Source organism: Petaurus breviceps, unplaced genomic scaffold (genome assembly GCF_028583685.1).
Source record: "Petaurus breviceps papuanus isolate PSGF00001 unplaced genomic scaffold, PetGlider_PUasm1.0 164, whole genome shotgun sequence".
In the NCBI taxonomy this organism is placed as follows: domain Eukaryota; kingdom Metazoa; phylum Chordata; class Mammalia; order Diprotodontia; family Petauridae; genus Petaurus; species Petaurus breviceps.
The window spans coordinates 5,543,397-5,560,844 of NW_027185735.1; the positions used below are offsets into that span (position 1 = coordinate 5,543,397).

At 39.2% G+C, this 17,448-nt stretch overlaps 1 protein-coding gene across 1 annotated transcript in view; it reads left to right on the forward strand.

Moving 5' to 3' along the window:
* SRP54 (signal recognition particle 54) overlaps positions 1-17,448 on the forward strand; it is a 139,174-nt gene that overhangs the window by 118,526 nt on the left and 3,200 nt on the right. The window lies entirely within an intron of this gene.

Consider the following 17,448-nt stretch of genomic DNA (forward strand, 5'->3'; position numbering starts at 1 on the left):
GGGCCGCCCTGGGGCCGGAACTGTTTGGCTCACTTGGGACTGCTGTAGGCCCCCAGCCCAGTGGGATAGTCCCTTGCTGTTGGCCTGCCAGGCTTCCTTCAGCAGGAGATTTGTTTCTCTTTGTCATTTTGTGGGTTCTGCAGCTCTAATATTTGTTTAAAGTCATTTTTTTACATGTATTGGAGGTGGTGGGAGCCAGAGCCCTGTGGAGGTCCTGTTTTTATTCCATCATCTTGGCTCCACCCCTAAAGTGATTTTTCTAAAGTACAGATCTGGTCATATTACCCAATAAATTCCAGTGTTTTCTGATACCTATAGGATCAATTATAAACTCCTGCATTGGGCAGTAATTTTCTAGATTTATTAATCAAATTAAAATACATTAATCATTTTAATGCATAACTGAACTTTTTTAGTTCTTCATATATGCCATTTCATACTCTATCTCTCCCTTTGTACTAGCTGTCCCCAGCCTATAACATACTCCTTTCTCACTTCCACTTCTTAGACTCTTTTGTTTCCTTCAAAACCCCATTCAAGCATTACTTTGATCCCCCCTAGCTGTTAATCCTTTCTCCCTCAAATTAATCTTGTATTTATTTTCAGTTAATCAGTGAGCATTTATTAAGTACCTACAATTTGCTAGGTGCTTTGCTAAGTGCAAAGGATACAGCATTTATGTATGTAAGTAGATATGGAATATATTCAAAATGAATACAAGGTAGTTTTGGGAGAAAGCAGAAGCAGCTGGGGGAGATGGAGTGCAGGAAAAGTTTCATGTAGCAAGTGGCATGACTAATGTCTTGAGGGAAACCAAGGATCCAAAAAATTAACTAGATAATTGAGGTCATTTGCCCTGAGCTCATTCCTTTCTCTTTCTGTTCTCTTGAAGTTGATATCATCCTTTAATCTCTCCTTCAGTGGATAGAACATTGTGCCTGGACTCCAGAAAATCTGAATTACAATGTAGCCTCAGAGACTTAATAGCCGTGTAATCCTGGACAAATCACTGTTTGTCTCAGTTTCCTCAGTTGTAAATTGAAGATAATAATAGCACCTACCAATCTAAGGGGTTGCTGTGAGGATCAAATGATTATAAAGTGCTTAGCACAGTGCCAGGCACTTAGTAGGTCCTTAATAAATGCTTGGTTTCTTTCTTCCTTCCTCCATTCCTCCAGTCTGTGTTAATGAGATGACTCTTTTCCTTGCCAAGGCCAAACCCCTCTACATGTTCCTTTGGATCCCTTCCCTTGCTTTCTTCAAGAGATTCCTCTCTGTCATTATTTCCCCCACCAAACCCTCACTGTTCATCTTTTCCATCTTATGGTTCCTTCCCCACTGCTCTCAGAAATGTTGACATCTCCCCATCCTTAAATAAATTCACTAGATCCTCAAGACCATCCCCTTAAGCTGTTGTCCTTCGTCTCTTCTCTCTTTTCAGCTAACCACCTTGAAAAAACTGTCTCTACCCATTGCTTCCACTTCTCTCACTCTTTTCTAAATCTGCTGTCATCTGGTTTCCAACCTCATCAGCCAACAGAAATTGCCAGATCTGATGGTCTTTTCTCAGTCTTTATCTTTCTTGACATCTTTGTCATTTCTGACTGCTTTCTTCTCCTAGATCTTCCATTTATTTACCAAACTAATCTTCTTATACTGCCATTCTGACCATGTTATTCCCCTTCCCCTCAGTAAACTCCAGTGGCTCTCTATCATTTCAATGCTCATATAAAAGATTCTTTGTCTTGCTTTTAAGGTCTTTTATGCCTTGGCCTCTTTTTACCTTTCCAGTCTTCTTACACTTTACTCCCCTCTGATAACACTGGCCTCCTTACTCTTTCTCAAAGAAATATGACACTCTTCCCAATTTTTTGCATCTTTACTGGTTGTCCCCCATGTCTAGAATTCTGTCCCTCATTTCTGCCTCCTGGCTCCCTTGAAATCTCAGCTAAAATATCACCTTCTGCAGGAAGATGGTTCTCCTTAATGCTAGTGCTTGCTCTGAGATTACCTCCAAATTATCCTTTATATAACTTACTTGTGCATAGTGGTTTCCATGTTGTCTGTCACTACATTGTGAGGTTCATGAGGGCAGGGACAGTTTTTGCCCTTTTTTGGTATCCTTTGCTTTTAGCAAATGTTTGTTGACTTGAATACTCTATCCTTTCTGTGTTTCAGTGATACTACTCTCTCCTGGTTCTCCTACTTGTAAGACTGTTCTTCAGATTTTGTTGTTGACTTATTTATATACACATAATTGTGGCCATTCCCCAAAGCTGTCTTGGGCCTTCTTCCTTCTTTACATTTCCTTTATTGATAACCTCTTTAAATTCCATCGATTTAATCACCTCTGTGCAGATTACTCACAGATTATATATCCAGCCCTAGTCTTTCTTCCAAGTTCTCTGTTGCATCATAGTTGTCTGTTGAACATTTCAGACTGGATAAACTGGAAACACTTCTAATTCAACAAGTTCATTTATAGAATTCTTATTTCCTCTCATTCCCTGTACCGTTTCCCCACCAAAACCTACTCATCCCTTTCCCAGACTTCCAAGGACACCACTATTCTTACCAAGATTACCAGTCAAACAACTTTACTATCATCCTTGACTCCTCACTTTCCCCCACCCTAATTCCCTCCATTTAGTTTCCAAATCCTGCTGTTTCTATGTCTACAACATTTCATTTTCTCTTCTCACTACCTTAGCACCTCTAGCCTGAATGACTGTATTTGCCCCTACATTGATCACTTTTCCTCAGGTCACTCCTTACTCTGCACAAGTCTATCCTCCACATAGCTGCCAAAATCTAGAGTTGACAGTGTCACTCCACTAATCAGTAAATTACAGTGATCCCCATTGCCTTAAATAATCTAGCTTTTCAAAGCCCTTACAACGTAGCTCCAGCCTAATTACACATGATTCTTCTTTCCTAACTCTCCATCTGGCCAAAGTTTACATTTCCTACTTTGGAACCTTTGCTCTGGCCATGCCCACATGCTTAGAATGCACTGCCACCTCACAGAACCCCTCACCTTCCTGAAAGACTCAGGTATTGGACCACTGGTCTACACAGAGCCTTTGCTGATCTCAACTGCTTGTATTCTCTGTCTCTAATCACCTTTTATTTATTTTGGATATATTTATATATGCATATTTTGTCTCCCCCACAGCAGAAAGGATTAATTTTTTTTTCTTTGTATCCCTGGTATCTAGTATGAAGCAGGTGCTTAATAAATGTTTGTTGATTGATTCCCAGCATGGGTAACAATCAGTGCAAAAGTCATGAGATGTGGGGCGGCTAGGTGGCACAGTGAATAGCATCAGCCCTGGAGTCAGAAGGACCTGCGTTCAAATTAGACACTTGTCACACTTACTAGCCATGCGAATGTGGGCAAGTCACTTAACCCCAATTGCCCTGCCTTCCCCTTCCAGAAAGCAAAAAAAAAAAGTCAGATGCAAAATATAGGAGCATTGTGTGAACAGCATGTAGACCAGTATGACAGGATTGTAAAGCATGCAGAAAGTGTTAATATGTCTAAGAAGCCTAGAAAGGTAAAACAGTTGTAAACTTTCAGTGCTAAACAGAGGAATTCATATTTGATCCTAGAGGTAGGAACCACTGAATTTTATTGAATGAGGAGGTAACATGATCAGATAATGGGGAGGTGACATAATGAGAACTGTGTGTTAAGAAAATCACTTTGGTAGTTACAAGTAAAATGGTCCTAGAATGAGATAGGCTTGAGATAGGGACACCAAATAGATTGTTACAGTAATTCAGGCTAAAAGACTTAAGGGCCTAATTTAGGTAGTGGAGAAAAGGTAAGAGATGTAGAGATAGAAATAGCAGAATTTAGCACCTGTTAAGCCATATAGGGTGAAAAAAAAAGATTTGGGGATAATGCCTGTAGAAGACTCAAAGAATAGTGGTGTCCTTAACAAAAACAGAGAAATTTGGAAGAGGTATGGGTTTGGAGAAAAAAATATAATTCTTTTTTGGACATGTCAGTTTGGAGCTATCAGGGACATCTGGTTTGAAAAATCCCAAAGGCAGTTGGTCATTGGTCTGTCATACACAGGCACTTATTAAGCACCTACTGTGTGCCAGGCACTGGGCTAGACAGTGCAGATATAAATACAAAGACGTAATAATCTTTACTTGCAAGAAGCTTAACAGTTTGTTGGGGGAGACACATACACGTGCATGTACACACACACACAGATATATGTATGTGTATGTAAAATAAAGAGAATGCACACATAGGACAGGAATTCAGGAGAAAGTCTCTTGGATATATAATCTGGGAGTCAAATGCACAGAAATGATAATTGAATCCATTGGAGTTGATGACATCACCAAAAAAGAGAATGTAGAGGAAAAAGAGAAAAGGGCTTGGGACATAACTAGGAACCAGCTTCTGCCAGCTGCTGAGTGTTAAATTTTCAATGTGAAATTACACCTGGGAAATATGTAAAGGCCACAATTAAGGATTTGATTTATTGTTTTGTTGATTACCTTGGCTTAAGAGAGTGGTGGAGGAAATGCAGATTAAATTTAAAAGTATATTGTGCCCCCTCCCCCCCTCTTTTTTTTTGAGAGCTAGTTGTTAAATATTTACTAGAAAACCACTAAGTACACCTACAGTTAGTGGGCATGACGTGAATGCTGAGCCAGAAAAGGAAATTCAGAAAATGAGGAGAAACAAGAGAGAAATTGGTGCTATGAAAACCCAGAGAGGAGAAAGATCCAAGAGAAGATGGTGCTCAATACTGTCAAATGCTGCGGAGAATTTAAGAATGAGGATTTAAAAGAGGCCATTAAGTCATTGACAGCTTTGAGGAAAGCAGTTTCAGTTGAGTGGTGAGATGGGTTTAGAAGAGAATGAAAGAAGAGGAAGAAGAAGCACGAATTAAAGATGACTTCTAACTAACAATTCCAAACCATGCCGCCTCTTCCCCATCAGAACCTTGAACCCGAAAGAACCATCCTGGACTCAGATGAACTTTTACTTTGCTTTACCCAGAGCAACCCTTCAGTTCACTTTTGGTCACCGAATCCTTCCATCATCTCTATCCCCATGATCCCTGTCTCCTTGCTACTAGAACTTTGTATTCTACCCCTGGGACAGTGGCCTCTGATAGATTTCCTCTTATCTTGCCCAGAATTAGGTCTCCTTGCCTTTGCCCACCCATCCCTAAGCCTTGCCATTTTCCTCTCCACCCAGCTCCCAACCCTTTTCAGTTTCCCTTTATGTGTTGTATTCTCCCATTAGAATGCAAGCTCTTTGAGAACAGAGAATATCTTGTTTGCCTGGCTCTGTGTCCTCAGTGTTACGCACTGACTAGATCCACAGTAAACCCTTTAATAGAAACTCTTATCTCTCTCTCCCCCTCTACTTCCCTTCCTCTCTTTTTTTTTTCTCTTTCTGAAGTTCACTAAGAAAAGGAGGAGATACAGGATGATTGCAGTCTGGGAAATGGTATCTAGTCAGGGTTCTTTAAGTATGATGAGACTGGATTTGTAGGTTAGCACAAAAGAATTCAGTAGAAGAGAGATTGAAGATTAGTGAGGTTGAGGCTAGGATGGAGGGAGGAAAGGAATGGGATCAAAGGCATATGTGGAGTGTTTGACCTTGATGAGAAGGGTTACCTCTTCATCAAACCAAAGGAGAAAAACTGGGGATTATTTCAAGGGTTTGTGAAATTAGGCATAGAGGAAGAGAGATACACTGAAAGGTTTCCATTTTTTTGGGGAAATATTTTGAGTTCCTCAGTTGAGGAGGGGAGGGGAGGGAGTGTTGTGAAGGGCACAAGGAGAGAAGACAAAATTTGGAAACATCTGTTGTGGAGAGTGAGGTAGAACGTTAAGAGTAAAAGGATTGCTACAGTGAGGGCCTGGTTAGGATGAGCACATTTGTAATGAACCCAGTCCAGATAGTTGTATGAGATCCGCACTCCACAGCATATAATAAAGATCAGAGGAGGTAGATGGTGGGCCTAATCCAGGGTTGGAGTTTGTCAAGGCCTAAGGCCAGGTTGCAAGGGATTCCAGAGTGGAGTATAGTTTCAAGTTGAACTGGTTCACTAAGAGGTCAGGATTTAGAAGAGGCACAGGTATAGTCAAGTGCAACTTGTGGTCTAACAAAGTACTGGAGGATAGAAGGACTAAAAGTCACAATGAAGATAAAAACATAGGTGTAGAAGTAGTAAGGCATAAGAGCTATGGTTAGGTGATTATGGTCAGGGGAATTTATTCATCCAGAAAGTAGAACACTTTTGGGTAATGGTGAAGGAGTCAGGAGTTAGAGTGGAACAATGGAAACTGATCCAGGCATCAAGCCTATATAACAGCCTCCAAGATCTGGATTAGGTAATAAATTTGGACAGTGAACTTTACAGGACAGGAGTGACTGCTGAGGAATAATAACTGTTGAGGGAGTCTGGAAGTGGCAATGGGGAACAAAGTGTATTCCAGCTCCCCATCTGGAATCATTCAGGGAGTGAGTGATATGAAAGGTACTATTGGAAAAGTATGGCAGGAATGCAGTATTGTGGGTGAGAGAGCCAGGTTTCAGTAAGATGCAGAAGATGGAAGGAGCATGGAAGATACACAAAATGAAGGGAAATCTCTTAATTATAGATGGAAGTTCCAGAAGCCCCAGTGGAAGGGGCAGCTCAGATAAGGTAACAGTGACAGTGTAGTGAGGGTGAGGTAGATGTGTATGAGAGCAAGAGCCACAAGGTTTAGAGAGCAGGAGTTTGTTCCTCTACAGGAATTGGGAGTGTAGGGAGATTGCTAACATTCCAGAATGACTCCATACCTTATCAGTGGATGGGAGGAGTTTTGATAATGAAGGCAAGTGGGTACCATGTTCTCAACTATGGTCTGGTCTTACCTGTTGGTTTTGGCTGAAGAGCAGGAGTAGCAAGCTGGCCTGTTGTATTTTATATTCTCTTTATATGTATGTTTCTTTCCTTGATATAGTGTAAGCACTTGAAGAAAGGGACTGATTCACTTTTGTCTTAGAATGTAATGGCTGTTACATGGCACACTAGCTAGTATTGGATTTGGAATCAGGAGGATTTAAGCTCAAATTCTGTTTCAGATGCTTACTACTACCTCTTTCACCCAGGGCACATCAATTAACCTCAGTTTCCTCAATGTCCCTATCTGATCTCCTCAAACCTGAATATGTACCATGGATGATTTTGATCTGCCTGCAGAGAAGTTAGGAGGCAAAAACATGAGGAAACGTGCTTCAAAGCAGAGAGAATAGCTTATCAGAGAAATGGTGATGATGAAGAAAAGGCTGCTAGGGAACATCACCATTAGAGCCCATCAAGAAAAAAAGTCTCCCTTTCACATTAAAATATAAATGAAAACTTAATAAAATTCTTTTTTTTTTTAATTATAAATGAAGATGGGACAGCTAGGTGGTACAATGGATAGAGTGCCAAACCTGGGGTCAGGGAGACTCATCTCCCTGAGTTCAAATGTCATCTCAGACACTTACTAGCTGTGTGACCCTGGGCAAGTCACTCTTTGCCACAGTTTCCTTATCTGTAAAATGGAGAAGGAAATGGTCTGGTATCTTTGCCAAGAAAACCCCAAATGGGGTCACAAAGAGTTGGACACAACTGAAAAGCAATTGAACAACTGCCCCAAAACAGGATGATAATAGCACCTACTGCACAGGGGATCAAATGAGATAATTTATGGATTGTGCTCTGCAAGCTCTCTTTAAAAGCTAGTCATTGCCATCTTTAGCCTGTTTTTATTTAGTTAAATGTTTTGATTACTTCTGGTTTTTGTTTGAAGACTTCCTAAGTAGAGGAACCCACACCTCCAGAGGCAGCCTACTCCACCTTTGGTTAATTCTCTTGGAAATTGGTTCCTTATCTTATGCTTAAATTTGATTCTATGTAATCTCCACCTATTGCTCCAAAGTTTTGCTTCCTGGGCCAAGTACAAATCTAATTCTTTTCCATGTGACCACCTTTCAAATACTTGAACATGTACCGGTATCATATCCTCCTTTTACCTTACCTTGTACCCATGGTTCCAGTAATCTTTGTCTTTTCACTGGTTCTTTTCCATCTGTCTCTAAGCCTTCCCAACCATAAAAAAAAAAAAAATTCAAAACACATTTGATGCCCCATTGAATATTAGGGCTACTTTCCATCTACTTCTGTCTATTTACCTTTTATTTGTTGATTATGTATACACACACATACACACTCACACTCTCTTCTCCTTTATTGGAATGTAAGCTCCTTGAAGGAAGAGACTTTATTTTTCTTTGTATCCCCAGTGCTTCCTACAGTGCCTGGCACACAGTAAATGCTTAATAAGTGCTTATTGATTTATTCTTACCACTCCCCACCAAACTTGTTCAGAAATTACATGGAGTATCTCTACTTCCTTACAAATTATTCACTTAATGACTTACAAACATCCCCATCATTCTACAGAAAATGATGGGGTATGGGCTCTGGACACCTCCCCCTCCTTTTGAACTTTCAACCCAGTGCCTGAGGCATCAGCTCATCCCAGAATAGTCTTTTTTTTTTTCTTTTGGCTTTTTTGGAAGGGGAAGACAGGGCAGTTGGGGTTAAGTGACTTGCCCAAGATCACATGGCCAGTAAGTGTTAAGTATCTGAGGATGGATTTGAACTCAAGACCTCCTGACTCCAGGACCAGTGCTCTATTCACTGTGCCCCCTAGCCACCCCCAGAATAGTCTTTTCAACTGTCATTTCTAGGGGTGGCCAGGTAGCACAGTGAGTAAGAACACCGGCTCCAGTGTCGGGATGACCTGGGGATCGAATCCGGGCTTCGATACTTAGCACCCACCCAGAAATAACTGGCTGTGTAACCTTGAGCAAGTTACTTAACCCCAATTACTTAAAAAAACAAAACAAAACAACTGTCATTTCTTTTTGGTCCTGACCAAGCCCCAACCTTCAATTCTGTTACTTCTAACCCAGCCCAGCCCTTCATTGTCTGTTATCTTGGGACCACCACAGTCTATTTCCCAGGAAATCCACAGGTTCTTAAAGTCCCATCTACTACTATTGGAGATACAAAAAAACCTTTTCTCTAACTGAAAGAAAGCTTGAGTGAAATTTTTTTGAAGCAGAATGTACTTACCTTTTGCCCTTGAATTTCAGGGTTCCCTGCACCCCTAGACTGCAACAAAATTATTTGCCTTTTTCCTAGTACTCCTCAATCTATGTAGTATTTAAGTTGATCACTTTCTCCTCATTCATATTCTGTCTTCCCTTGATTCCTAGGATGTATTTGATACTCTTAATGCTGTTTAAGAGGCTCAGGGACCCCTCAAGGACTGAAGTACAGGAGAGGGTTTTCTGGGATGAATTCATGAACTCAAGCATTCTTTAAGTCAAGGTGGCAAAGGTTAATTGTAATGCCAGTATGGTGGGCAGAGCTTGCCACTTAACAGGAATGATGCTAAAGTTTATATAGGAAAAGTAGTGGATTATCTGGTAGATATGCTAATTAGGTGATAACTTACAACCTTGGTCATAGGCAGTCATTCACTACTGGAAACCAGGAAAAGAGGTTTCTCAGGGATGTATTTTTGGCCTGCTATGTCTGTAGCAAGATAGCTTTGAGAGCTGATGTTTATAGTTTGATCTCTGGATTGAATATGATAACTTTGGGAATCAATACATGATAATTCTGTGGTTACAAGATAGTCCTGTTTTCACAAGAGAATTTCTTCAGAGGTCAACTTATACTTGTGGGCGGGGAAGGACAGTTTGTCTTACTGGGGCCCATTCATGAGTAACTGTGGGGAAATGTAGTTTGTTCTACCCATGAGTTACTGCTAGGCATAGTGTCCTTGGACTGAGGAGAAAACTGTCAGGGATAGCGTTTTGAAGCTAGAAATGTTATCTTGGAGTTAGGGTTCAAGCACAAGTACCCAAGCACCCCATCACTCGTCACTCCCATAGTTCTTTACTTCTCTAACTTAAATTAATTTAATAAAATAAATAAATTAAACTTAATTAATTAAAACAGTCTCCTTAATTGGTGCCTCTCCTTGTCCCTTAAGGCAAGTATTCCACAAGGTTCTCTCCTTAACATTCTCCAGTCTCTGATTTCTTAATTTTACAATCTCATATTCCTATGAATTCAGCCTAACCTGACAGCAAATGATTCCTTATTCTCTACTGCCAGTGTTGCTGACCACCCTTTCTAGCTCCAGTTTTTTAATTATCATCTTATCTACAGTAGTCTTGCTACTGCCACTCACATGAGAACATCAAAAGTATGTTCAAAATTTTTCCCACAAAACTGAATCCCCTTTGATTCCTGTATCTGAACTGGAACTTGTCACTATATCCAAGATTTCTTGTTTTGGGTTTTTTTTTTTTAGTGTCTCCAAATTATTTGTCTCTCTCACTCACCCCTCTCATCCAGCCATTTACCAAATGCTACTGATCCCTTTTTATTATCTCTGGAATCTGTCATTTTCCTACTTTGTATTGCTGCTATGGAGTACATATACTCCTCAATTACTGCTAGATTCCTTGTGTATAAATCTGATTATTTTACTCCTATGTTCAAAATTTATCAGTGGTACCCTCTCACATACCAGATGAAGTCCAGTGTCTGTAGCCTGGCTTTCTTTTTTTTTTTTTTTATTAATTTGTTTATTTCCTTTTAGTTTACAGGATTCAATTCCACAATTCCTTGAGTTTCACATTTTGTCCCCCTTCCTCCCCTGCCCTCCCCATGGCGGCTTATAGTCAAGTATAGGATCTGTAAATACTTTTCACATTATACATTAGTCAGGTTATAAGGATGGATTGTAACAGCTGGAATGAAAAATGGTAAAGAGGACATAAAACCAAATAAGAGAAGGAAAAAGATCAGGTATTTTGCTTCCACCTGGATATAAACTTAATTCTTTCTAGTTCTTTCTCTGAATGCACATATTTCTCTCCATCATGAGTCTTTTGGGATTGACTTATATCACTGCATTGCTGAGAAGAGTCTAGTCTATCAAAGTTGGTCATCACACATATGTTGTGTCTGTAATTGTGTACAAATTTCTCCTGGTTCTACTTTTCTCACTCAGCATCAGTTCTTTTAAGCCTCTCCGGGTAAATATGAAGACCATCTGCTCCTCGTTTCTTATAGCACAATAGTATTCCATAACATGCATATACCACAACTTGTTCAGCCATTCCCCAATTGATGGGCACCCCCTTAATTTCCAATTCTGTGCTACCACAAAAAGAGCTGCTATAAACATTTTGTACATATGGGTCTTTCTCTCATTTCTATGATCTCTTTGGGATATAACCCTAGGAGTGGAATTGCTGGATCAAAGGGTATGAAAGTATTTATAGCCCTTTGGGCATAATTTCAGATTGCTCTCCAGAAAGGCTGGATCAGTTCACAACTCCACCAGCAATGCATTAGTGTTCCAATTTGCCCACATCCTCTCCAGCATTTGTCATTTTCCTGTTTTGTCATCTTAGCCAATCTGACTGGTGAGATGTGGTACCTCAGAGTTGTTTTGATTTGCATTTCTCTAATCAATAGTGAGTTAGAGCATTTCTTCATGTGCTTATAGATAGCTTTAATTTCTTTCTCTGAAAACTGCCTGTTCATATCCTTTGACCATTTATCAATTGGGGAATGACTTGTATTCTTATAAATTTGATTCAGTTCTCTGTATATTTTAGAAAAGAGTCCTTTGTCAGAGACATAGGTTGTAAAGATTCTTTCCCAATTTCCCACCTCCCTCTTAATCTTGGTTACATTGGCTTTATTTGTACAGAAACTTTTCAATTTCATGTAGTCAAAATTATCCATTTTACATTTTATAATGTTCTCTCATTCTTGTTTAGTCATAAAGTCTTTCCCTCTCCACAAGTCTGATAGGTAAACTATTCCTTGTTTTAGGAGACTGCTTACAGTATCAACTTTTATACCTAGATCATGCACCCATTTAGACTTGATTTTGGTATATGGTGTTAGATAATGGTCTATGCCCAGTTTCTGCCATACTATATTCCAGTTTTCCCAGCAGTTTTTGTCAAATAGTGAGTTCTTATCCCCAAAACCAGGGTCTGAAGGTTTATCAAACAATACATTACTATAGTCATTGACTTCTGAATCTCGTGTGCCTAATCTATTCCATTGATCCACTCCTCTATTCCTCAGCCAGTACCAGGTAGTTTTGATGACTGCTGCTTTATAATACAGATTGAAATCTGGTATAGCTAGTCCACCTCCCCTAGAATTTCTTTTCATTAATTCCCTTGATATTCTGGACCGTTTATTCTTCCAGATGAATTTTGTTACTATTTTTTCTAGCTCTATAAAGTAGTTTTTTGGTAAATTAATTGGTATGGCGCTAAATATATAATTTAATTTAGGTAAAATTGTCATTTTTATTATATTAGCGCGACCTAGCCACAAGCAATTGATATTTTTCCAATTAGTTAGATCTGACTTTATTTGTGTGAAAAGTGTTTTGTAGTTATGATCATACAGGTCCTGGGTTTGTTTTGGCAGGTAGATTCCCAAATATTTTATAATGTCTACAGTAACTTTAAATGGGGTTTCTCTTTCTATCTCTTGCTGTTGAATTTCATTGGAAATATATAGGAATGCTGAGGATTTATGTGGGTTTGTTTTATATCCTGCAACTTTGCCAAATTTATTTATTATCTCAAGTAGTTTTTTATTTGATTCTCTAGGATTCTCTAAGTATATCATCTGCAAAGAATGATAGCTTGGTCTCTTCTTTGACTAATTTGATTCCTTTGATTTCTTTTTCTTCTCTAATTGCTACTGCTAACATTTCTATTACCAGATTGAATAAGAGGGGTGATAGTGGACATCCTTGTTTCACCCCTGATCTTATAGGAAATGCTTCTAGCTTCTCCCCATTACATATCATACTTGCTGATGGCTTTAAATAGATGCTACCTATTATTTTAAGGAAGGCTCCATTTATTCCTATACTTTCTAATGTTTTTAATAGGAATGGATGTTGTATTTTGTCAAAAGCCTTTCCTGCATCTATTGAGATGATCATGTGGTTTCTGCTAGTTTTATTGTTGATATGATCAATTATACTGATGGTTTTCCTAATATTAAACCATCCTTGCATCCCTGGAATAAATCCTACCTGATCAAAGTGTATTATTCTGCTAGTATTTTATTTAGAATTTTTGCATCTATATTCATGAGGGAGATTGGTCTATAATTTTCTTTCTGTTTTATCTCTTTCTGATTTAGGTATCAGTACCATATTTGTGTCATAAAAAGAATTTGGTAGGACTCCTTCTTCACTAAATTTTCCAAATAGTTTGTAGAGTATTGGAATAAATTGTTCTTTAAATGTTTGATGGAATTCACTAGTGAATCCATCTGGCCCTGGAGATTTTTTCCTAGGGAGCTGACTGATGGCTTGTTCGATTTCTTTTTCTGAGATGGGATTATTTAAGTAATTTACTTCCTCTTCAGTTAATCTGGGCAACTTGTATGTTTGTAAATATTCATCCATTTCCCTAAGATTGTCAAATTTATGTGCATACAATTGGGAAAAATAATTCCTAATTATTGTTTTGATTTCCTCTTCATTGGAGGTAGATTCACCCTTTTCATTTTTGATACTCATAATTTGGTTTTCTTCTTTTTTTTTATCATATTGACTAAGGGTCTATCAATTTTGTTGTTTTTTTCATAAAACCAGCTCTTGGTTTTATTTATTAATTCAATAGTTTTCTTAATTTCAATTTTATTAATCTCTCCTTTTGTCTTCAATATTTCTAATTTAGTATTTAATTGGGGATTTTGAATTTGTTCTTTTTCTAGGTTTTTTAATTGCATGCCCAATTCATTGAGCTCCCTTTTCTCTAATTTAATCACGTATGCACTCAGGGATATAAAACTTCCCCTAAGAACTGCCTTTAATGCATCCCACAGATTTTGGTATGTTGTCTCATTATTATCATTCTCTTGAATGAAATTACTGATTGTTTCTATAATTTCTTGTTTGACCCATTCATTCTTTAGGATTAAATTGTTTAATTTCCAATTAGTTTTTAGTCTGTCTTTCCCTGGCCCTTTATTGCATATAATTTTTATTGAATCATGATCTGAGAAGGATGCATTTAATATTTCTGCCTTACTGCATAGAATTGTGAGGTTTTTATGCCCTAGAACATGGTCAGTTTTTGAGTATGTGCCATGAACTGCTGAGAAGAAAGTATATTCCTTTTTATCCCCATTCAGTTTTCTCCAGAGATCTATCATACCTATCCTCTCTAAAATCCTGTTCACCTCCTTAACTTCTTTCTTGTTTATTTTGAGGTTGGATTTATCAAGTTCAGATAGGGGGAGATTAAGGTCTCCCACTAGTATAGTTTTGCTATCTATTTCTTCCTCTAATTCCTTTACCTTCTCCTCTAGGAATTTTGATGCTACACCACTTGGTGCATATATGTTAAGTAATGATATTGCTTCATTCTCGATGGTGCCTTTTAACAGGATATAGTTTCCTTGTCTCTTTTAATTAGGTCAATTTTTGCTTTTGCTTTATCTGAGATAAGGATTGCTACCCCTGCTTTTTTTACTTTAGCTGAGGCATGATATATTTTATTCCAACCTTTTACCTTTACCTTGTGTGTATCCCTCTGTTTCAGATGTGTTTCTTGTAAACAGCATATTGTAGGATTATGATTTCTAATCCATTCTGCTATCCATCTCTGTTTTATGGGAGAGTTCATTCCATTCACATTTACAGTTATGATTGTTATCTGTTTCTTTCCCTCCATCCTATTCCTGCCCCTGTTCATCTTCATATTTTCCCTCCCTTCTCCCTTCCCCCCTTAATAGTTTTCCTTTTGACCACCACCTCCCTCAGGGTTCCCTTTTCAGCCCCCCTCCTTTTTCCTCCCCTTTCCCCTTACTACTTCCCTCCCTACAAACCACTCCCACCTCCCTTTTGTAACCCTTTCCCCCTCCTACTGCCGGTAGGATATTGTTATACTTAATGAAGTATGCTATTTCTTCTTCGCATCAAGAATGACAGGAACAAATCTCATGCGAAGCTCCTCTCCCTCCCCTCTTTCCCTCTAAATTGATACTTTTTGCGTTTCTTCTCTGTAGCGTCCTATGCTTAACTGGTTGTTATTCCCTCCTTGTACCAGAACCAATGAGGGAAAAGCTCATATGCTTCCCAAGACCCTCCCTTTTTTTCTGCTGCTATACAGTTTTTATGCCTCTATGAGTGGCATAATTTCCCTTTTCCACTTCAACCATTCCCTTTCTTCCATTGCAGTCCCTTTGTAGCCCTTAACAAGATTTTTAAAAAATCGTCATTTTGTGTATTTTATAGTTATACCCTCTACTTGTCTATAACCAGTTTGTTCTTATCAAATAGCAGGGTGTGTGGGTGTTCTCCTTGTTTACCTTTCTAAGTCACTGTTGCATCTTGTAATTGGAGGTTGAATTTTCTATTGAGTTCTGGCTTTTTTTATCAAGAAGGTCTGGAACTCTGTTATATCATTGAATGACCATCTCTTTGCCTGGAAGAATATGCTCAGTGTCGCTGGGTATGTGATCCTTGGTTGTAACCTGAGCTCTTTTGCCTTCCGGAAAATTGTATTCCACTGCCTCCGATCTTTCAGTGTAGAGGCTGCCAAATCCTGTGCAATCCTCACTGTGGACCCTCGATATTTGAATTGTTTCTTTCTGGCCACTTGAAGTATTTTCTCTTTTATCTGGTAGTTCTGGAGTTTGGCCACAACATTTCGAGGACTTTTCAGTTTGGGATCTCTTTCAGCAGGTGTCCAGTGGATTCTCTCGATTTCTATTTTACCCTCAGGTTCTAGTATCTCAGGGCAGTTTTCCTTAACGAGCTCTTGGAGAATGTTGTCCAGGCTCATTTTTTCATCATAATTTTCTGGTAGACCTATGATTCTCAGATTATCTCTCCTGGATCTGTTTTCCAGGTCAGTTATTTTTTCTTTGAGGTATTTTACCTATTTTTCTAATGTTTCATTCTTGTTGTTTTGCTTGGCTATTTCTTGGTTCCTCATAGAGTTGTTTCCATTTGGTTAATTCTAGTTTTTAGCAAATCATTTTCCTTGGTTAATTTTTGCAGCTCCTTTTCCATATCATACACTTTTCTTTTTAGAGAGATGTTTTCCTCATTATAATGTTTTTCTAATTCTGCTATTTTCGTTTTGAGAGAATTATTCATTTTGTCTTCTATCTCTCTCATTTTGCTTTCAAAGTTCCTTTTGATCTCATCTAGGAGAGCCTTCTGTGCTTGGGATCCATTCCCTGTTAAAGTTTCAGCTGTGGGTGTGGAGTCCACATTGTCTCCCTCTGAGGTTGGTTCCTCCCTCTGAGGATAGTAGGACTCCAGAGTCTTTGTCTTTGTAGTCTGCTTTCTACCCATTTTGAGGCAGGGTCCTAGCCATGCCCTTCCTCTAGGATCCCAAGCCTTTACTGTAGAGGGTTTTGCCCTGGGGCAAGAGTTACTATGCTTTCAGGGTCAGAGGGGGGGTTTGGAGTGAGGGAGGTTCACTCTGTCATCCTAGTCTTTGGAGGTCCTGAAAGGGGCTTTTTAAAAAAAAATTCTGGGCTATGAAGTGGTAGCCCCAGGAGTGTTTGCTGTCCAGGACGGGGCCCCTGTATTTGCTTCTTACCTTGCTCTTTCCAGTCCCAGCCCTTTAGTGATAGGCCTGGTAGTGGACCTTGTGGTTGGTGGGAAGACTTGCCCTCCAAGTTGATCAGGCCCCGCCTTCAGGGCCTGCCTCTGCAGGCCACGCCTCCCAGGCCTGCCTCTGCCGGCCGCGCCTTCCGGTCCTGCCCCCTATAGCCTGGCTTTCAAGGCTCTTCACAATCTAGTACTACTTGTCTTTCTAGTCATTTCTCCTCCTCCTACTAGTTCATATTCACTATGCTCCAGTCATCCTAGATTACATCATACATTGTTTTTCATCTTTGTGCATGTCATTCTCTGTGAAATTGTACACATCATTCAACATCTGATTAAAATTCAACCTCAGTGAGCATTTATCAAGCACCTTCTATGTGGAGGCATTATGTAAGTTTTAGGAATACAGGTAAAAGAATTAAACAGTTCCCATTCACAAGGGCCTTACATGCTTATGGAGAGACAAGTATATATAGAAGTATACACAGAATAAGTACAAAAAAATAGAAAGTGACTAACTACAAAGTAGTTTGGGAGGGCGATAGCAGTTTAGGGTGAGAATCAGGAAAGAAGGCTTCTAGTAGGATATTGCTGGGGCTGTGTCTTGGAGAAAGGAATACTCTTAAGGTAGAGGTGAGGAGGGAAGGTATTTATGGTCCCGTTAGAACAATAGATGCCAATTTGGCCAGATCAAAGAGTATAGATGGATGAGTAATGTCCATTAAG